Genomic DNA, 23586 nt, shown 5'->3' with positions numbered 1-23586 from the left:
TGGGGTTGCTAAGAGAGAAACATGCCATATCAGAGGCAGCGCGGGCCATGTTGTATGACCAGGATATGCAAAGATACTTATGGGCAGAGGCATGCAGAACTTCGGTGTATATTCAAAATAGGGTCCCACATAAGGCATTGGGAAATATGACACCAGAGGAAGTGTTTATAGGGAGGAAACTAGATGTCAGCCACCTCAAAATATTTGATTGCTTGGCTTATTGTCACATTCCAAGGAAACATGTTCCAAAATGTTAAAAATCAGATGTTCTATGTTGTTACAATCACTTAAATCCAGAACTTTTTTATGCTGCAATATAAGTTAAGTAATCGTAGATAGAATATAAGCCATATGCACAATAGAAGATAGCCAAGAACTCAACGAGACACAAAGAAGTTAGGTTAATGACCAGGGAAAAACCCACAAGGGGAAAACTCAACTAGATTCTTCTTCTATTAGAAATCAATTATTCAACAAAGATACAAAGAACAATGAGAGAATGAAGAAGTTCACCCAAATATGAAGAAGACCTCTGATAGCAATAGTTGATGCAAACACTGAATCACTTTGGCTCTCCAAGATCTGCTCTCTCTCTCTCTCTCTCTCTCATGCGCGCTAGACTCTCAACTCTCTCTTTCTCTCTCTCAAGTTCGAATTCTCCTTTCACAAGCACAAGTGTATCAAGTGAGGATGAGAGGCACAAATATATAGGAAGAGCAAGGAGGTCGAATTCATGAGGGAGTAACTCCTATGCCTTGAGGAGGAGTTACACATGCCAAAATAGGAGTGTAACTTATACCATAAAGGAGAGGAGTGTAACTTATGTATTTAGGACATAAGTGTAATGTATGCCATTAAGGAGAGAAGTCTAACTTATGCATTAAAAAGGTGTAAGAGGAATCTTTTTATGACGAATCATTAAAGTGTGTAAGAGAGTGTAAGAGGTGCATAAGAGTATTAAAGAGAGAGGAAAGAATACATTAAGAGAGAGAGAGAGTAACATATGCATTACGAGAAGTTACATATGACATGATTGAGTCACGTGATTGAGAGACTTGAATTTATTTTTAATAATAATATAATAATATCATAAAGAGGATAGTAGTAATAATAATAATAATAATAATAATATTGATGATTAAGATAAAAATTAAACAATTGAGATTGATTAAGGACAAGTTAAGTGATTTTCCATCATATATATGATTACGAATTGATGGAAGGTGATTTACTATTTTTGGAAATACATGGTTGCAAAGATAGACATGACTTTCTATTTTTAGAAAGTCACTCTAAAAAGGTCAGAAATGAAATTTTATTCAAGGAAATTCATCACATAGTTGTCAATTTTCAACACTCCCTCTCAGTTAGGGAGGAATTTCTTTCTAATACAAGGATCTTTGTTATCTCTACTTTGGAACAATGATGTTACAATCTAATGAAGAACAATCATCATAGGGGAGATACATCCATCACCCGATACACACTTGGGGGGATCCACTTGTCAACATATGACAAGGATCTTCGCACAATCAAGAGTCCTCTCTGCTTGGGGGGATCCACTTGTAAACACATGACAAGGATCTTGCATATCCAAGGCTCATCACTAGTTGGGGGGGTCCACTTGACAACACATGACAAGGATCTCGCACATCAAAGGCTCATCAGTGCTTGGAGGGATCCATTTGTCAACACATGACAAGGATCTCAGACATCCAAGAGTCCTCTTTGCTTGTGGGGATCCACTTGTCAACACATAACAAGGATCTCACACATCCAAGGCTCATCATCCATGACCGCCCTCTCTAGGAAAGGTCACCTTTGTCAGTCCAAACTACTCTCTGAAAACCAAGAACTTCCCTCTAGCAATCTGATCATCAGTTGCTATATGATGCAGTCTCATTGCTCCTCTTTGAACCATATCCCGGATATAATGATATTTGATCTCAATGTGTTTGGATTTGTCATGGAAAATGAGATTTTCAGCAGGCCGAATCCCACTCTTATTGTCACAGTAAATTACTGTAGAATCCAATACTTGCTCAAACAGCTCTCCAAAGAACTTCCTTAGCCATGCTAGTAGCAATGTATTATGCTCCAGTCGTGCTAAGGGAAACGAACTTTTGTTTTCTGCTCATCCAAGATATCATGGCAGATCCTAAGTCGAAGCGGCACCATGATCTGCTCTTTCTGTCAATAGAGTTACCAACCCAATCAACATCAAAGTATCCATGTAGCCTTACATATTCGGCAGTATATCTCAATCCAAGATTGATGGTCCCATGCAGGTACCTCAACATATGCTTTGTAGTACCCAGTGTGCATGAGCAGGCTTAATCATGTATCGACTGCAAAGCCCTAATGTTCACTAATAACATCAGTGCCCCAACCAGTTGACGGTGCTCAAAAGGATTTGCCAAATCAGGTCTTATAGCTTTACCACAAAGCTTCTTGAAATTCATTTCCATTGGAGTATTCATGGACTTACACTGAGTCATGCCAAACATTTCTAATAGTCTAACAATATATTTTCTTTGAAAAAGGAAAATCTCACTAGATTTTTGCCATACCTCCAAGCCCAAAAAGTAGTGCATCAAACCAAGATCTTTCATTTCAAATTCAGAAGCTAACTCCCTTTTACACTAGAGAATAAGAGGTTCACTACCGGTCAAAATAAATCATCAACATATAATACCAAAATCAAAGGCATACCTCGGATTGTTTTAAAGTAAAGATTTGGATCTACATTCCTTCTGGTAAAAACCAATCTTCATCAAGAAGCTATCTATGCGAACATGCCAAGCTCTTGGAGCTTGCTTCAAAACATAGAGGGCTTTCTTTAGCCTACACACATGAGTTTTTGGATCAAGTACTTCAACGCCTTGTGGTTGTTCCACAAATTCTTCTTCTTTAAGGAAGCAATGCAGAAAAGCAGAGTTCACATCCATTTGGCGAAGAGCCCATCCTTGGCTAGTTGCTAGAGCTACAATAGATTGGATGGTGATCTAATGAGCAAGTGCAAAAATTTCATCATAATTTATTCCCCCTTTTTTAGGGAAACCTTTAGCCACAAATCTAGTTTTATATTTTCCAATATTGCTATCAGCACCATGTTTAATTTTATACAAACATTTAGAAGATACAACAAATTTACCTTGGGGTCTTGGAACCACTTCCCATACATCATTATGAATGATGGATTCATATTCTTCAGCCATTGTGTCTTTCCACACTTGGGCCTTTACAGCTTCTTCAAAAGTGCATAGGTCAACTTGAATAATGTTGCTCATGGCTACAACATATCCTTGGAACCGGCAAGGTTTTTTGCTTTCTCTAAAAGTTCCTTTGGGTGTAGCATGTTTATCAGCGCCTTGAAGAGTCACAAAACCATAAAGGTCTCCTTTTAGAAGGAGGATCACATGGAGGAGGATCCAAAGGATCCATGCGCCCCATGGGTTCATCCGCAAGATCAGTTTCAACTTCAAGATCTTGTATTTCAAAGACCTTCATGTGAAGACAAGGTTGTCATTGATGAAGTGATTTGGAGAAGGCAGTGTTGGCAAAGATATTGTCAGGGCTCGTTGTAGATGACATTGGGAGCCATGAAAACCTAGTAATCTTATATTGACGAATTGAAGTTGTGGATTCGAGCCCTAGAGGATAAGTGTCGTCAAGAAGACCAGGCTGGTGCATGTACCAGAGATAGGGTTGGAGCCCTAGAGGTTGGAGCCTCAAAGTAACAATATCGGAGTCTTGGAGGATAGGGTTGGAGCCCTAGAGGATCGGAGTCCTCAAGAAACCAGGTATACGGTTGGAGCCCTTGAGGTTGGTGCCTCAAAATTAACAAAGTTGGAGCCTTGGAAGTCCAAGTTGGTGCTTGGAAAATACAGGATGGAGCCTGGAAGATTGAAGATCAATGTCTTCATCTAGGGTTGGAGCCGTATATATATTGTACTTGATTTATTGAAGAAATTAATCAAAGCATTTATTCTTATTGTTGTTCATTTTGTGTTCTAAATATAAGTGATCTAACTAGTAAAAGTAACAATTGAAAAGGAATATTGATTCACCCCCCTAGTATTTCCAACACTTTGTGGGTTTTGAAATCAATGATCTTGATTTTGGGGTGATAAAATTATTGTCTTTTGTGATTTCCTCTTTAATATCACTCAACAGCATGACAGCTTCTTCATCCTTGGCTGGTATTTGTATATTTCAGAAGTTTTGCCAGTCTCTGAACTTGTATGAAATGTACTTTCGCTCTGCCATGTTTTCTATTACAGATGAACTCAAATGATAAATATAACTTAAGTGGTCTACCCCTCTGAATCCGATGGGTTGAGGCTTTGGTTGCTATGAGTAGCAATTATGTGCTGTGAGACGAATTTTCGAGGGATCGTCAAAGTCAAGTTGTTGTTCAACTCTCTCCCAACATCATCATAAGTGGAGAGCTTTGAGAGTTCCAAACAAAAATCATCTTCCTTTGGCTTATCCAAGCACCAAAAATGTACAATCTGTCAATTATGAACATAATCCAGAAATGAAGGAACATCCGGAAATGAAGGAACATCTGGAAATCGATGTATATCCTCTTCAAATGTAACAAGAGATCTCTGAAAATAAATGATGTCCCCATCTTCAAGCTAGCTAGATCGAAAAGTAATTCTCTTTTCAATGGGTTCACACATGACATTTGGTTCAAATTTGATTTCCTCATAAAGATCAATTTCCTCATCTGGTGGAAAACCAGCCATGGCATTCAGCTTTGTAATAATTTCTCCCTTGTCAAAAAGCCTTGTCAAAAAATCTTCCGAACATACTCGAGCTCTTCTCTCTCTGGACCATATAGTTTGAAAACTAAAAGTATATCATCTTTTGTTTTATCATGACCTCCGAACATACTCGAGCTCTTCTCTCTCTGGACCATATAGTTTGAAAACCAAAAGTATATCATCTTTTGTTTTATCAGGAGGTGGGAGCAATCGAAGATCCGAGCCATATTCAGCTTCCAAAAACAATCTCAATTCTGCAATGTGTGCCTTGTTTGAAGTCTCCCTCAAGATGCCAACGGATTGGGACTCCTTCGGTTGTGTTAAGGGCCTGTTAGGACAGTATGTATGGTTTTGACACTTAGCCCACAGCCAAAACCGTTGAAATTGCACTAGAATGCCAAATTATTTTGCAACTTCTTCCTTGAAAGAGATAAAAGGAACTTGCTTCTAAATCTGAAACGTCCAGACCTTATCATGATCGACAAGATCGAAATATATGTCCTTTCCCATCTTATTAGAAAGATCTTGAGCATGGGCAACCTTTATAATTGTATAAAGATGTGCCTCTGCCTTTTCTTTCCGCTTCAGTTCCTTTTCCTCTTGTAAATTCTCATCAATATTCCCCATTTGTAAAAGCTTACAAATCTCCGGATTTGCAGCCATCCTGAAGTCTTTTGATTTCTTCTTCCCCATAAACACCAATTCACTGGACTCATCCATATTAAAATCATCATTCACAGGTTGTGAATCCAAAATAGTGGACTTTGCTTCCACTTTTTGAGTAGCAACTAACTGATCACATTTTCTCTCCCATTCTAAGGATTTCTTGTCACATTTTTCCTTGGTGTTATAATGGTTTTGGATACTAGCTAACCGGATACATCTTCATCTTTAAGCTCATCTTCATTCTCATCACAATCTGAAATTGACATAATATCTCCCTGATCTTCTGTAGAATGTAGTGATTCTTCATGAATAATTTCTGTCGATTCATCATCTTCTTCAACAGTCTTATCTATGTCACCTTGAGGAACATGTTCAACAACATTTCCTTGGTCCGAACATTCTTTAATGTTAGTTCCTTTCATGTCAATGTATTCTTCCTTTAGACATGTTGTAAATTATGCACATGATTTTTTTAATTGTTGAAACAATTCTTGAGTTTCACTTAATTGCTCACTGAATTCAGGATGTAAACTTAATGGCATATTGTGCGACAGATAATGTAAAAGGCTCGCATGGCTTTGATACCACTGAAGCAACAAAATTGTAGCTTGTTGACTTTTAATGTAAGATACACAAAGGTATTTATAAATAATATTTTATTAATAATATGAAATGTACAAGATATGTTGAATGTTACAATGAGGCCCTACTTATATACCTAGGTAGATGCCCTGTCATGTTTGGGCATGTCTTTTAGACTTGCCTTTTCACTTGACTACTGACTATTTAAGATAATCATTATTTTGATTATTTATTATCTATATTTATTTATATTCATTTTATTTTATATAATTTATATTCGTAACAGATTAGTGCATGAATAGGTCTTCCATTAATTTTGTATAGAACATCACATCTAGATCCCAAAGTGAGAGCATCTCCCATGTTGGATCTCGATGGCCAAGTGAGAACTTTACCATTTATGAAAGAAACTTGCATTTTGTTATCTTCTAAAGCTGATATGGACACAAGATTCTTGCTTAAACCAGGTATATATAAAAAATTTTGAAACTTTGATCCAGATGGAAAGAAACAGAACCAGATCCCTTTATGGGATATGTAGAGTTATCTCCAAGAATGATCTTCAAATCTGTCTCCCTCTCAACCAAATTAGAGAGTACTCTGTAACTAGTAAAGTGCCTTGAAGCACCAATATCAACCAACCAGCTATCACAAGAATTTGTAGATGATGAACTAGAAAGAGAAGAAACAAGAAAGTACTCTAATTAAGTCTTCGTTGCATTATTATCATACCTTTGGTTCCTTGAGGAATGGTAGTTTCTTCTGTGAGCAGAAGGAGCTTCTCTTTTTCTTCTGTAATCAAATTTGTTGGAACGATTGTTGAAGTTGGATTTTGATGCTCTTTTGTTTTCTGAACAATCACGAGCATAGTGGCAATGTTTGCGACAGTTGTAGCAGTGTACTTTTAATAAGTCTTTGGTCCATTAAGAGGAGTTGTTGAGAGAAGGTTTTCTTGAATAGCGAATTCCTCTTCTTCCTTTCTTCTTCTTGCCTTGTACAGCAAACGCAGTAGGTACTCTCTCCTCATGCTTGGGAATTCTCCCTCTAAAAATCATTTTGACTTTTTCTTGACCACACTTTCCCAGAAGCTCATCAAATGTAGGAAACCTATCATTATTGTTGATGGTAGTAATAAAAGTCTCCCAAGAAGAAGAAACACCTCCATGTGTAATCAGCGCTAGTTCTTTGTCAGGAACAGCTCCTCTAGAAGTTGAAATCTAATCTTTGATTTTTTATATCCTCGTGAAGCATACTTGAATGGTCTCTCCTCTGTTCACTTTAATATACTTGAGCTGATTCTTCAAGGCAAGAATTTGACTAAAGTTGTTTACTTGATACATTCGAATCAGCTTGTCATACATTTCTTTGGGTTTCTTCAAGTTGGCAACAAAAGTGATGAGGTGGTCTCCAAGAGAGTCAAGGATAATCTTTTTAGCCTTGACTTCTCCTTTCTTGAATCTGGATTTGATAGCAGCATTGGAGTTTTCAGCGGTTATGTTATCTCTCCTTCAGCATACTCAAGAACATCATGTTCTTTAAGAGTAATATCCAATCTGGCCTTCCAAGGGAAGACGCTTGAAGCGTCAACCAGGTTCTCTTCATTTTTAAAGTAAGAGCAAAACATCTTGATCTGCTCAAATTTTCAGTAGCAAATAGAGAGGGGCAGCAAGAGATATATTAGCAGAAAATGGACAGCAAAAAGAGTGGACAACACTTGATATTTCAGCACAAAAATGAGTTGCAAGTAGAGTGGACAGAAAACAGAAAATGAATTGTAACTGGAGTGGACAACAAGCAGAAAATGAGTTGTAAATGGAGTGGACAGCAGGCAGAAAATGAGCTGTAAATGGAGTGGACAGCGGGCAAAAATGAGTTGTGAATGGAGTGGCCATCAAACAGAAAATGAGTTGTAAATGGAGTGGACAGCACTTGATACCTTAGCAGAAAATAGGTTGGAGAGAGAAGGAACAACAAGAGAGTTTCCAGCAGAAAATGGGTTGGAGCAGCACTAGTCTTCTTGAGCTTGTCTTCACCAAAGCTCTGATACCATGTTAAATTCAGATGTTCTATGTTATTACAATCACTTAAATCCAGAACTTTTTTATGCTACAATATAAGTTAAGTAATTGTAGATAGAACATAAACCATATAAACCATATGCACAATAGAAGACAGCCAAGAACTCAATGAGACACAGAGAAGTTAGGTCAATGAACAGAGCAAAACCCACAAGGGGAAAGCCCAACCAAATTATTCTTCTATTAGAAATCAATTGTTCAACAGAGATACAAAGAACAATGAGAGAATGAAGAAGTTCACCAAATCTAAAGAAGATCTCTGATAGCAGTAGCTGATGTAAACACTGAATCACTCTGGCTCTCCAAGCTTTGCTCTTGCTCTTCAAGACTGACTCTCTCTCTCTCTCTCAATCTTCCTCTCGGCTCTCCAAACTCTTTCTCTCTCAAGTTCGAAATCTCCTTTCACAAGCACAAGTGTATCAAGTGAGGATGAGAGACACAAATATATAGGAAGAGCAAGGAGGTCGAATTCATGAGGGAGTAACTCTTATGCCTTGAGGAGGAGTTACACATGCCAAAATAGGAGTGTAACTTATGCAATTAAGGAGAGGAATGTAACTTATGTATTTAGGAGAGAAGTGTAACTTATGCATTAAGGAGAGAAGTGTAACTTTGCATTAAAGAGGTGTAAGAGGAATATTTTTATGACGAGTCAGTAAAGTGTGTAAGAGGTGCGTAAGAGCATTAAAGAGAGAGAGGAATGAATCCATCTAGAGAGAGTGTAACATATGCATTAATTGAGGGGAGTTACATATGACATGATTGAGTCTCATGATTGAGAAACTTGAATTTCTTTTTAATAATAATATAATAATATCATAAAGAGGATAATAGTAATAATTATAATAATATTGATGATTAAGTTAAAAATTAAACATTTGAGATTGATTATGGACACGGTAAGTGATTTTCCATCATATGTATATGATTAAATTGATGGAAGGTAATTTACTATTTTTGGAAAGTCATGATTGCAAAGATAGACATGACTTTCTATTTTTAGAAAGTCACCCTAGAAAGGTCAGAAATGAAATTTTATTGAAGTAAATTCATCCCATAGCTACAAATTTTCAACATAAAGTGGATCAACTGCAGAGAAGGGGTACTTTGTCAGATACAATGAGACTTCAAAGACATATCAGATATTTATTTCAAGGACCAAAAGGATAATTGTCAGGAGAGATGTTTGATTCATGGAGGACAAGGCACATCGAAGGTCTATAGATTTGCCAGCAGCAATTGATCATAGTGAGCAGCAAGCAAAATCTCCAAGAGTAGAACAGCAAACTCATGGACAGGATAGTAAGAGTATTATTAATAGTATGAGCACAAACTCAGGTACAAGTGTTCCAAAGAGTTCATAGAGCATGGAACAACAGATGTAGCAGATACAAGAGATGCATCAAGAGGATGTGGAAGTCCAAATTCCACCTTCTACAGTTGGCATGAGGAGTTCAAACATTCAGCAAACACTTAGGGATGCACATGAGTTAAAAATTAAACATTTGAGATTGATTATGAACAAGTTAAGAGATATTCCATCATATGTATATGATTAAATTGATGAAAGGTGATTTACTATTTTTTTAAAGTCATGGTTGCAAAGATAGACAAGACTTTATATTTTAGAAAGTCACTCTAGAAAGGTTAGAAACGAAATTTTATTCAAGTAAATTCATCCCATAGTTGCAAATTTTCAACATAAACTGGATCAACTGCAGAGAAGGGGTATTTTGTCAGACACGATGAGACATCAAAGACATATCAGCTATTTATTTCAGGGACCAAAAGGATAATTGTCAGGAGAGATGTTTGATTCATGGAGGGCAAGGCACATCGAAGGTCCACAGATTTGCCAGTAGCAATTGATCATAATGAGCAACAAACAAAAGCTCCAAGAGTAGAATAGCAAACTCAGGGACAAGCTAGTACGAGTATTACTACTAGTATGAGCACAAGCTCAAGTACAGGTGTTCCAAAGAGTTCATAGAGCATGGAACAATAGATGTAGCAGATAAAGGAGATAAAGGAGATGCATCAGGGGGATGTGGAAGTCCAAGTTCCACCTACCATTGGCAGGAGGAATTGAGAGGTTCAACAGACACTTAGGGATGCTCATGAGTTTGTGTGTACTCCTAGGATGACCAAGAGAGAGTGGAGACAACTAGACAGGTACACTGGCTAGATGGTGTTGATGAGTCAAATCATGATAGCAAGCCTTCCAGCTATCAAGAAGCCGCAGAACAACAAGTGTGGCGAGATACCATGTTTGAGGAGTACAACTCGATCATGCAAAATTATGTTTGGGAGGTTGTGCCTAGATTGACAAACAGGATAGTGGTTGGATCATATTGGATCTATAAAATCAACCATGGTGCAAACGGTAGCATCGAGAAATACAAGATTAGGTTTGTGGCCAAGGGGTTCTCTTAGGAGGGAATAGATTACGAGGAGACATTTTCCCCTGTGGCCAGGCATACTTCCATCAAGGTCATGATCTCACTTGTGGCACACATGGGATGCCAGATCCATCAAATGGATGTCAAGACATTATTCCTGAATAATGAATTGGACCAGGAAGTGTACATTGAACAGCCAGAAGGCTTTGTTGCGCACAACAGTGAGACCCATGTTCAAATTGACAAGAGCTTTATACAGGCTCAAGCAGGCTCCCAAGGCATGGTATGAGTGCAGCAACAAGTACTTATAGGGGATGGGATTTGTGAAGAAAGGCAAATGTGAACCTCTAGAATTTGATGGTTGGGGGTGAGGTACTCATTCTTGTCCTATATGTGGACAACTTGTTCTTGACAGTTTCACTAGGGCTCATAGAAAAATGCAAGGACCTTGCAGAGGGGTCTGAGATGAAAGACTTGGGGTTAATGCACTACTTTCTAGGCATGGAGGTGTAGTAGACAAATGGGGAGATTTTCCTTGGGCAAGAGAAATACAATATACTGCATTGATATCTTGAGGAGATTCAGGGTAGAAGATTGCACAGCCATGTCTACACCCATGATAAACAATTGGCATAAGGTAGATACATCTAAGGAGAACAATGTGGACCACACATTATACAGGAAATTGATTGGTTCTCTTATGTATTTGGTCGACACCAAGCTAGATATATCCTTTGTGGTAAACTCTCTAAAATAGTTCATGGTTGAATCGAAGAGGGCACACTGGATAGCGATGAAGCATATGTTGTATTATTTGCGAGGTACAATTGAGTATAGGATTAGATTTCTTAAGGGGATGGCGTCAGATTGATGGGCTATACTGCACTTCAAAGTGTTACAACAGCATGGGATCAAGAGTTGTCTCTTGGTACAGCCGAAATCAAAATTCAGTGGCACTGAGCTCTGCAGAAGTGGAGTATATAGCAGCGAGCATGGAAACATGTGAGACCATTTGGATTCAAAAGCTATTAGTAGCCTTGTTTGGTCAAGAGGTGAAGACAACATTAATACACTACAACAATCAGAGTTGCATCAAGCTATGTGATAATTCAGTGGTTCATAACAACTTGAAGCATATACACATCAAATATCATTTCATTAGGGATTGTGTACAACACAAGGTATTCCAGTCACAATATGTGCCTACAAATCAACAAGTAGCAGACATCATGACGAAGGTCTTAGGGAAGGATAGATTCATCTTCTTCAAAGACAAGTTAGGTGTTATAAAGAACATTTTCCTTGCTAAGGAGTGTTAGATTTGTAGAAATTTTTAAATTTGTAGCCCCAACCTAGTTTCAACTGTTTTGCATTCGGTTTAATGCCCACAACCCCACATGTTCGCTAATTAACAAAGTTTAATGCAATTTTCAAAGAAACAGTTCAGGACTACCTCTACTTCTTTTGCACTTTTCAGCTGATAGAAAACAAAAATAAAGCATACACAAGCTTGTGACGCACTTATCTTTGGTCTAGCAATGACCCTGGAAAAGCCCCACAATGGGGAAAACCAGTACTAAGAAAGATTATATTTTTGCTTTCTCAAGAAAAATTTATACACAGCAATAAATTCACAAAGGGTACTTATCGCCCCCTTAAATCCAGACAACTAATAAGATTTGGCTACCTGGAAATTTGTGCACAGTTTGAACTTAACCCCTCGATATTTGTGCCTCAGTGGGTTGTCTCCTCCCTCTGAAATTGGGCCACAGTGCAGCAAAATTTCCCTTCTTCTGCATGCCAACCAATCAGCTTCAGTCCCTCGAAAATCACGGCCTTCTGCCATGAATTTATCTCCTACAAAACCATGCCTAGGTATGCTCAATCAAACTAGAATTTTGTGCCATTGTTTCAGTGAATGTTTCTTAAAAATTCGCACTAGTCTGCCAAATTCAGGCCTACAAGTTTGCTTTTGTTAGCCCCTAATAAATGCAACCTGATATCCTTGAAATTTGTGTTGAAAGCTTGCCTCAATATGTGTGCCTAAGATTGCCTAAGAATTTAGGCATGTGGGTGACTTTCTTTGTTGTAAAGTGTGATCTCCTCCTACAAAAAAAAAATTGTTGTAGCAACCTCATCTCGTTCTTCCCTCCTCTCTTCTTCTCTAACTCTTCACAAGTAGAATGAGAGAGCCCTCAGCCTTTTCCCTCCCCGTTTAGTTTCATTAGTTAAGAGAACCCTAACCCTTTCAGGCTAAGATTAGATCTTAGCCCTCTAGATCGATGGTAGAGATCATTCCCTCACTTGATCCGCTTTTCATGTTGTCCCCCTCATTAATGACTCTCTAGTCACTTTATAGCTTTATATTTGTACCTTGTACATTTTCTCCACATAAAGTCAAATTAAAATTATACAATGACTCTAATATTAAAAGTACCTCGTACATAAGTGACTTTATAACATGACTTTAATATAACTCATAAAGTCACTTGCTAAAAAGGTGTTATGAGGTGTTTTCCTAGGAAAAAAGGAAAATGCACTTGGAGACACCTCCTTGGTACCCTTTTCTTCAACACTCCCTCTTACCAAGGAAGGTGTTTCTCACCATCCCATCCAGTCTCTAAAGTATACATGCTTGCCCCCTGATGAAGTGGTACATGATCTCTATGTGCTTTGACCAGTAATGAAATACTCTATTCTCTGTGAGTTTAATACAACTCAAATTATCATTGTGTATCATAGTTGGTCTCAGGCTTTGACCAAATAAGCCATGTGTCCTTTTGTGAAGCCAAATAGCTTTACAACTAGCCTGACTAGATGCAATATACTCAACTTCACTGCACTCAATGCCACTAATATCTATTTCCTACTAAACCACGACACCAATATCGAACCAAACATAAAACAACATCTGGAAGTACTCTTCTGATCACTAGCACCACCTGCCCAATCTGAGTCTGTACAACCTGTCAACCTAACTCCATCTCCATGGATATAGTCCAGACCATAGTCAATTGTGCCCTGTAGGTACCACAACATTGTTTCACAACCATCCATGTATTATCTTAGGCTTCATCATAAACTAACTAAATGTGTTAACTGTGAAACAGATATCTAGCCTAGTGTTGACAAGATACATCAATGAACCAATCAACTGATGATAGAAATTAGTGTTCACCAACTCAAAATTTGAAGCATGCAGCTTCTTCCAGTTGGTGATCATTTGAGTAGACATAGGCCTACAATCCTCCATATGGAATCTCCACTATATGTCCCCTAAATATCTTCCCTGGCCTACAAAGATATGCCCATCCTCCTGCCAAACACCTCTGACCCCAAAAAGTAATGCATCAATCCCATATCAGTCACGTCAAACTCTGAAGCAAGGTCCCTCTTGCAATGTTGGTTGAGTCTCTCCTCTCTCGTAATAAACAAGTCATCCACATACAAAACTAGAGTGCGTGGATCGTCACCAACCATGATGAAATATAGCTCGGGATCTATATCACTCTTCTTGAAGCTCATCTGCTGCAAGTAAGCATCAATCCTCTTGTACCATGCTCTCACCACCTACTTCAATCCATATAAGGCTTTCTTAAGCCTACACACATGAGATTCTCTCACATGCACCTCAAAGCCCTATGGTTGCTAAATGTACACCTCCTCCTATATGACCCCATTAGGAAAGGTAAGTACCAATCTCCCTGGGAATTGTTACCCAACAAAAGTGGGTAACCCATAGGAGAAAAAAATTCTCCTCATTTAACGTCCAACCAGCTAGCAACCTTATGATGGCCCACAAACAAGATTAATTTAGAGATCTTCACTTATGCTCTGGTCAATGCACTCCCATTTGACATGCTTCTTGAAATCATCAGGTACACTAACCATTTTTGTAATCATGTTCTCTTATTTAATGTTTGGGGCATACTAATATGGATCACAATATAAGTTGGAAGATTGAATTCTCTTTATTGTACCCTTCTTCCCATACTTCACCTAAGAGGTTATCCCCCCTAGTCCAGTGTGACCTCCGATGTGGTCCTTCCTTCAGCAGGGGCACTAATGAGGTGCACTGACTGAAGTAGTGTGTCCAAGGTACTCCATACATACCACATTTCATGTTTCCCTTATTATCCACATCCAATCTTTGGGTTGATTGTAATTTTTCATTGGGACTAGCACCTTATATCCTTGTCTTTGAGTCGGGGCCCGAAAATTTTCCCTAAGAGATTGATGCAGTTAAAAGAATGATAAAAGCATATAAAGCCACAACTAAATAAAAGAAAAATGTAAAAGATGGCTAGAGCACAGTAAGTACATGGGAAAAAGCCTAGCATGAGCTCTACTACCCTCATTATCCACACCCAGTTCCCAACAACTCATGCTACATCATAAAAGAACTCTTGAATGCCCCAACTCCAATGGGCAAAAAATTGCTTCATTTTAAGGGAAATTGGAAAAGCATAAAGGGAGCTTGTTCTCCTAAGCTATGCAATGAAGATAAATCATCAAAGTAAAAGGTGCACCAAAGGAGTGAAAAAAGCAAGCCAATGAAAGGGGTAACTCGTGCCTCCATGAAAGCTCCCTCTTTTCATTATAGTACTAGAAGATGTTGGACCCCCTCTCATTGTTATCATGGTTATGGTCATCTTCCTTGAACCCTTGCCCACTCCATTGTCATCATTATCACATGCATGTATGGATTGTGTTGAGAAATCTATAGGGCAATGATTAGAATTATTTCTCTTTACTTGATAACTGCTTGTGATGTCTTTTTACTTATTATCTTTGTTGCTTATTATTATAATTGTGAATCACCAAACAACTACCTCTAAATGTGCCTTTCGTTGCTCCATGACCTTCTGCATCAAGTAGTGTAGATTTCAACCAGTTAGGTTTCTTTCTTGATTCAGGGAGGACCACAAGTTGAATAGGTTCATTCATGATGATATTCTTCTTCTTCCCTGTTAACTTCCTCTTCAAACACTGGAAGTTCTTTGTCATCAAAGTCCATGGGAAGTTCCTTAGATTCTTGAATGCAATACTTTCATCAAATATGACATCTCGACTTACTTCTATATGGTATCTTTCCTTTATGTAGATTTTATAGGCCTTAGAGGAGTTGTTGTAGCCCACAAATGTTCCTCTCATGCCTGATGGATCTAGCTTCTTTCTTTTGGTATATGAATATATAAGACACCCAAAGATACGGAGATGGTCTACAGTTGGTCTACACCTGTCAAGAAAAGATCATCTACATACAGAAGAATGATTCCAAGTTATCCCTTTACAACCTTGATATAAAGGTTCAGATCAGCAAAACTTTTTGTGAATCCTATTCTTTGAAGGTATGCATTTATTCTAGCATACCACGCCCTTAGTGGTTGCTTGAGGCCAGTGCTTGCTTGAAGCCATATAATGCTTTCTTCAATCTACAAACATATGCCTTCCTGTTTTTAATTTTAAATCCCAAGGGCTGCTCTATATAGACTTCCTCATCAATTGCGTCATTCAGAAACGCAGTTTTGACATCCATTTGGTGGATGTTCCATCCCATTGATGCTACCAAAGAGATCAATGAACGAATCGTTGTATACCTTGCTGTCGGAGCAAATGTCTCTTCATAATCGATGCCTTCTTGTTGAGAGAAGCCCCTAGCCACAAATCTTGCCTTATACTTATCGATACTTCCATCTGCCGCATGTCTGATCTTATAGATCCATTTGGAAATTACCACAAACTTGTCTTCGAACCTAGGTACGATCTCCCAAACTCCATTCTTCATTATAGATTGATATTCTTCACTCATGGCATCCTTGCATTCCTGATGGTTGACAATTTCTTCAAAAGTGGATGGCTCTGCTCCTATGAGTTTTGTCATGTATGCTGCATACCTAGAATAACAGTTGGGTTTCTTGCTTTCTCTGAATGTTCCTTTCATTGCTCCATGGCCTTCTACATCATGTAGTGTAGATTTCAACCAGTTAGGTTTGGGGAGGACCACAGGTTGAATAGGTTCATTGGGACCCTCATCTTCATGATGAGATTCTTCTTCTTCCCTGTTAACTTCCTCTTCAAATACTGGAAGTTCTTCGTCATCAGAGTCTATGGGAAGTTCCTTAGATTTCTTGAATGCAATACTTTCATCAAATATGACATCTCAACTTATTTCTATATGGTGTCTTTCTTTTATGTATATTCTATAGGCCTTATTGGAGTTGTTATGCCTGATGGATCTAGCTTCTTTCTTTTGTCCTTTGGTATATGAATATATACAGGACACCCAAAGATATGGAGATGGTCTACAATTGGTTTCTTCTCAATGAACATTTCTTTGGGAGTCTTGTTATCCAATGACCTGTGGGGACTTCGATTTTGAATATATATTGTTGTCTTCATGGCTTCTCCCCATAGAAATTTTGGTAGATCTTAATGATGTAACATTGTTTTTACACTTTCTTCAATGGATCGTTCTTTCGTTCTGCAACTCCATTTTGTTCGGTATTGTATGGGACTATCAACTCCCTCTTAATCCTAGACTCCTTACAGAAGGCTATAATTTCCTTGGATGTATACTCTCCTCCATTATCGGATCCCTAGCACTAGCTATCACCCTCAAACCGGCGGTCAAATAGAAATTATGAATAAGTGGATTGAGAGATATCTACGTAACTATATGACAGGTCAGCAGAAGGCATGGATCAAGTGGTTGTACCTTGGGGAGCATTGCTACAACACCACCTACCACTTATTCATTGGGATGACACTATTCAAAGCTCTATATGTATATGATGTCAACAGAATTTTTGGAGACAGCAAGGCACCTTTTACCAAAGATTGGATATAGGACAGTCAGGATTTCTCATGGTACTCAAAGAGAATATACAGGTTGCTTAGAATCGACAGAAGATGTACGTTGACCAACATCAGACATAACGCAGTTTTGAGGTAGGAGATTTTGTCTTCTTATGATTGCAATGCTATAGACAGTCTACACTCAAGAAAAGTAGGCACGAAAAATTGAAGTCGAGGTTTTATGGGCCTTACAAAATTCTTCGTAGAGTTGGCGAAGTAGCATATGAGTTGGAGCTAACGAATGACAGCAGAATCCACAATGTATTCCTTATGGCATGCCTCAAGAAGGTTATGAGTCAATAGATCACCACCTCTTTCAATTGCCACCATTAGACAAAGAGGGACAATTGGAACTGATTCTGGAAACGATCATGGTCATGCAGGAAAAGAAGTTAAGGGGAAGAGTAGTTCTGGAATACCTTATTAGATGGAAGAATTTACCGAAGGATGGAACATGGGAAAGAGAGCGATTTTTCAACACTCGAACTTGCAATTGCTTGAGGGCAAGCAATATCTGGCAGCGGGGATTGTAATGTGCTCTACGAATTGAGGACAAATGGGACTCATTAGCCTATCCATCCCTGTCGGCTAGAGTCCATCAAAAAGGGGGGAAGCCCAAAAAATACCCATTACTAGGCAAATTTTGGGGCAGTTGGGGCAAAAAAAACCAGAATCAGGTTTTTGAGTAAGATTCTCTTAATCATTTATGGAAATGAAACCCCTCAAGGAAGCATATAAATAAAGTGCGATTGAATTCATTTTGGATCATCAATTGTGGATCATTTCATATATTTTTGAGCATTAGCTTTGAGGGTTTAAAGTCTAGACCCCTTTTCCCCCTTGTCAATTTCAGTGGTGAGGGATTCCACCCTAGTTGATATCTTGTTATTCCACTTTGTTCTAGGCAAAAGGATTTCTTTGAGTCAACAAAATTTTGGAGACTACACTCTGTTTTTTGCCAAGTCATTCTATTTGGTGTTTCGACCTTCCTGGATTGATTGGGAATTAGGGTTTTGGTTGAGGCAACGAGGTCTTTTCTGCCTCTGTTTCATTTCCTTGAATTTTGGCTAGGTCAACAAAGGTTCTAAAGTAGCAACGAAGGTTCCAAACTTGGTCTTAAGCCCTGGAAGTAGCAGCGCCATTTTGGAACAGTCATCGAGGGGTGTTAGAACCTACAACAGGTTGCGAAGAGGAGCATAACACAACGAGGAGCCAAGCAAGGGTATCGGTCGTACATGATAGCGAAGAGATTTAAAACCTAAGATCTCAAGCGATCAGAAGCTTAAGCAGATGGATCTGAAATCGATAACTAAAGGACTTGGATCGAAAAAATATAGTGTTGCCCTGCGGCAAGAACAAGGTTTCTAGATCACTTTTGAGGCTGCAAAACAAAGCGTTTCTTCTATGATTTCGGGTTGAGTTGAAGCAAAGTGCACACAGAAACTTCTTTAAGGGTTAACTATTAAAAAGATAATCGAACTGTTTTAGGAATCCAAGGTCGACCAGTCATAGTATGAGAATTTTTGAATGTTAATTTCCTCTTATTACTTTTTTGTCAAATAATATGTGGAACCGTACTAGAATATTGTGAGATCATTATTCTACTTGTAATATGGATCTTGTTATTGGAAGAAGCGTTATTAAATTGCATTGTGAAAAATTGATATTGTATTGTTGTCTGTATATTGCAATTATTCAATTGTGTTCAATCTTTGAAAGCTCATTGAAAACCCTAGCCCTTTTCCTTCTTGAAGAAGAAAGTAGGGCAAAATTTTATTGCCTCATTACACCCTTTAATCCAACAATATGCCTCAACATTTATGCAATTATTCCAAGATGGCACATGTATCAATCCATCAACATGAACATCACCCATAAGAGTTAGGGCATTGGAGAAAACAAGCCCTAACCATGACCATGTTAATCCATTAAAGTAACAAACCACATGTAAGCAATTTAGTGTATGCCAAGCACTCTATGCTATGATGAAGCCAATCAAATGATCAAGCCAATGCAATGTTCACTTAGCCCAAAGTTGCTAGAGCATTCCACAAAGGGTTGCATACATCCTCGTGTGCAATCATCTAGCAAATGATGGAGACTAGAACATCACATGATCAAGTATAATGTCATCTCTCTATGATGAACAAGCTTACCAAACAATACATCATTAAAACCTCTAGCACATCATCATCCATGTGATCAACACTACATGGAACTAAGTGAACACCCTAACCATCCAAAGTTCTTTGTGATGAAAATCACAAGCGTGCTAAGAGAAAATTCACTAGTATAGGCCTCATGCAACTTAAGGGGTAATAGGCTCCAATTTGGAGAGACTGGTGTTGATATTTTGGTAAGCTTCTTCAAGGTTATGATGCAAAGAAATTGAATTTTTGGTTGCATAAGAAGTTCCCTCTAGGATAAACTCTAAATGCTAGATGAGTTTCCATAGATTTGAAGATACATCAAATACAGGCACTCAATGGGTCCTAGTGTATGGTCTTTTCACTTATCTTACAATCTACGAGGTGACTCTAAGCAATTGTTCGTCCTATTTTTTATGAGGCTTTGGAATACTGCTTCATATTTCCTTTGGAAATTAGGGTGTAAGTGTATCTCTGACATTGATGTTACTTATGTTTCTTCTTTCCTTATTATTTGGCAGAAAGAGGTATGTTTTCACCTGCAAGCCAAAAAATTTCTTTTGATTCGACATGTTATGCACCACCAATAGGTGACCCCTATAGAAGAATTTTTCTCTTGAGTTTGTCTTCAGTCGGCAACCCCTTGTAACCACCAAATAGCTCGATGTGCCACATTCTCCGACACCTGAGCCAGCGATTATGGGCCCTCGCCCATCTGTTATGATCGTATGTTTGAAGGAGGGCCTTCCAAACCCAAAGGTATGGTTTTTCATTACGTAATTGGGTGTTTATGCTTGCTTTCCTTGGACACATTTGGACATGGATTAGTGGGGGGATTCAACAAAAAGAACAGGCTTGGATTTTACTCTTGTTCCCTTGTTCCTTTGTCCCCTCTATTGGCTACTATCTTTAGGAGTGGCACTACATGGGAAACCTTGATTTTGCTTGCGTGGCACCGCTTCCCGATACCATATATTTCACTCCCGTCCGCTCATTATAACCTATTTTCACACTTTTCCCATCCGGTCAACATTTGTTAATTGGGTCCACAAGGAGTTAGCTTCCCCCGCCCCTTGTCCACACTTTGGGTCGGGCCTGGAATGATGCCCCGGAGATTGATGCAGCTAAAAGGAAAGTTAAAAGCATAATTGCGCCACTTAAATCAGAAAATGTACCATAAAATGCAAAAGATGGTTGGGACATATAAATTTAGCACGTAGGCAAAATACAAACATGAGCTCTACCCATATCATCATGGCCATCGCCCTAGTTACTAAGAACCCTATGTTTGCCCCCTGCATCATTTAGGAACCCATGATTGTCCCAACCCCTAGTGGGTGATGAATTATCCAACCTTAAGGGGGTATACACTACTCTATCATACACATCATGCTCTCATCCCCTGGAGCCCCGAGCAGTTAAAATAAAAAGAGTCAATAAAAAGAAAAAGGCAAATGAAGAAAGGTGGAAAAACAAAGGTTGGGATAACTCGTACCATGATTGCTCCTTCCTACTTTCGTATACCCATGTGTGGGCTTCCCTCATTATAGCTGCCCTTGTACCATGGCATGTGGCTTTGGGCCTTCCCTATTGCCCCACTCCGTTCCACCATCATCTCATATGATACCAGCCATTTGAGTGATGTACCATGGAACTGTTACCAATGTTGCACTAATCGTTATCGGGATAATATCAGCGCGAGGAAAAAATCGGAAAAAATCATAATAGTCGGGAAAAAATCGGTAATAATCGGGCAAAAATCGTTTGGTACAAAAATATTCATTTCTTTTCAATTTTTTTAATATCTAAAGTTTAAACCATCTACAACATAAAATAAATACATTGACACATAAATATGATAAAAGAACTAATATATAAGATGTTTAATATCATTTCTAGTGCTAAAATCACACATAACAGTGAATCATGTCCTGAATAGTAAGTCCTGACTCCTGAGTCCCAACTCAACCTCAAAATATCAACAAAAAATTATAATAATGTATCTCATATCATGAGTCGTAATGTCGTATACAACGAAATGAACCAAATAATGTCGTATACAATGAAATGAACCAAATAACTAAAGTCTAATACTATTGATTTCCTTTGCCCCTCTAGATGTAGATGTCGGTGGAGTTGGCAAGCTGCAGTAGACTATGGAGTCTGTTGTGCTCTAGAAGCTGAAGAACTAGAAACTACAAGAGGTAGACCACGTCCTCTACGTGTGACAGGGGTAGCTTGGGTCACCTCTCCTCCTCCTCAAAAGAAAAGGAAAGAATAAATAAATAAATTTCCATGATTTTTTCCCAAAAAATCGGGCCAAAAAAAAAAAATCTGAGTACTAAGCACAATTTTATCTTTTTGTTGAAAATATCGCGATTATACGATAATATCACGATTTTAACAACACTGACTGTTACTCCCTTAGAGGTTGAAAGTTGAAACCACCTAATAGGGTCCTCGATTAACCTCTCTTGTTGAGCAAGGAAACACTTGCACCTTCTGAAGCCCATTAGGAAGGGCATGCCACTATGAAGTGTCCACTTTTGCCCTTGGTTTGCAAGCTTATTTACTCAATTGCACTAATGAATTGTTGTACTAGAAGGCGAGGAGACACATTGGATCTTATACAGGATTGCAGGTGGGTCTCCATTTGGACATGGTTCCCCTATACGAGATCCAAGCCCTCCAAAGGGTCATGATGGCGGCACTTGTAGGGTGAGTGTTGAGAGCCATGGGCCTCCACCATAGCAAAGCATTGATTGCGATGCGATGCCATGGGCTTCTTCAGCACCACATATTACTTGTTCATGCCCCAGTCATACAGAGATGATGATGCACTTGGAACACTTGGAAAGTTGGACCACGTTGCCCAATCTGCCACACACTTGTACCTAACACTTAGCAATTGATCCAAAGCCCAGATGGGGTTTGGTCTCATCCAGAGAGACATGGGAGGGCTTGTATCATCATTCCAGCCCTTATTGATGGAGCATTGACGTGTTTGATCTATTTGGAGAGCCATGAGACCATTCATTGTGCCCCTTAGCCATTTGGGAGCACCATAGATGTTTTGCTTGGAAACCATGGGGCCACCCCCTTGGTCATCATTTGGGAGATGTCCTCTTCATCTTGGCACATGGAGGACTTATCTAGGACTTCCAATAGCCCCTTTGCACCATTTTTCTACCATTTTGGCCTCATTAGGAAGGCTTATTTTGTACTTTTGAGCTATTTGGTGGGCTTGTCTCCAATGGAGTTGCTATTTTGCACGTTAAAGTCATTTTAAAGGGGCTTATTAGGCTAATTGAACCAAATGGAATCCCTTAAGGCTCATATAAATAGAAGATGAGTCTCATTCATAACTCATCATCACTTGGATTTGGGATACCTCTCTGTAAAGAATTCGGACCTGCAATTGTGGAATGATTTTGGATGAATAAATGCATTTTGATATGGAAAATTTTCGCTATCTCTCTTGGAGCTTTTTGTTGGCAAGATTTTGGATGGATATATTCTTCTTTGTCTTGTAAGTGCAATATAATGCTATATTTCTGTTTTCACAAATGTCTAATGCATGGAATTATTTTCTTGTGAAATAACGTGCCCTAATTGATGTGAATTAGTGGAATAATTGAAACTATTGGAGATTTTTGCATGTGTTACTCATTGGACAAAGAATGAATGAATGTTCCTAAGGGATTGTTTGCTAATGCGTCCTCGAAACTCCATAACAATTGCCATCGAAGTATAAAAATCTAAAGTTGCCGTTTAGTTGCATCCATAGAGAGTGAAGTTGCTTCTTTAGGCTTCCTTGAAGAGCGAAGTTCCCAAATCTTGATCATTTTGACTCCAATCTTCCCAACAGTTAGGCAATATGCACTAGTCCTAGACCCTTGGTGATCACATTATAACTGAAAAATCATTTGTTTTTCACCTCTCTCTTTTCCTCGTCCCTTTAAGGATAAGGAGGTCATATAGGGCTTGGTGCAAAATTTTAGGGAGGAGGAATTTTTTGGATTCCATCCAGATAGGAATCTTCCTTAATGTCTCCTCTAAGCATCCTCAAGTTTTGAACAAATTC

At 38.6% G+C, this 23586-nt stretch overlaps 1 protein-coding gene across 1 annotated transcript in view; it reads right to left on the bottom strand.

Moving 5' to 3' along the window:
- LOC149194393 (phosphatidylinositol 3-kinase, root isoform-like) overlaps window positions 1-23586 on the bottom strand; it is a 353842-nt gene that overhangs the window by 260023 nt on the left and 70233 nt on the right. The window lies entirely within an intron of this gene.

The sequence above is a fragment of the Pinus tabuliformis genome, chromosome 2_2, assembly GCF_031772625.1.
Source record: "Pinus tabuliformis cultivar Carrire ecotype Pingquan chromosome 2_2, CPIR1, whole genome shotgun sequence".
NCBI lineage: Eukaryota > Viridiplantae > Streptophyta > Pinopsida > Pinales > Pinaceae > Pinus > Pinus tabuliformis.
The sequence above is the reverse complement of the archived record's forward strand: the minus strand, read 5'-3'. Positions and strand labels throughout refer to the sequence as shown.